The sequence below is a fragment of the Urocampus carinirostris genome, chromosome 19, assembly GCF_059441175.1.
Source record: "Urocampus carinirostris isolate Australia breed hairy pipefish chromosome 19, RoL_Ucar_1.0, whole genome shotgun sequence".
Taxonomy (NCBI): domain Eukaryota; kingdom Metazoa; phylum Chordata; class Actinopteri; order Syngnathiformes; family Syngnathidae; genus Urocampus; species Urocampus carinirostris.
Genome location: NC_142367.1, coordinates 26,672,366 through 26,672,614, shown reverse-complemented (window position 1 = coordinate 26,672,614; position 249 = coordinate 26,672,366).

The following is a 249-nucleotide window of genomic DNA, read 5'->3' as shown; positions in this document are numbered from 1 at the left end:
TTTGCCTTTCAATGAGTAGATATTGCAATCCTTGCTTTGTAAACCCCCGTTTAATTACTATTCAAGGTTTAATGGGATGAAATTGTAAGATTCGATTCCGTATCTAGACTTTTAACTCAATAGAGGCGGTAGGTAAGTAAGCTTCTTCTTCTTCTTCTTTGTCCTGCCCTCTCCTTTTCCCTCCCTCTTTCTCTTATTTCTGTATATTGCCATTTCTTCTTCTTCTTCTTCTTCTTCTTCTTCTTCTTC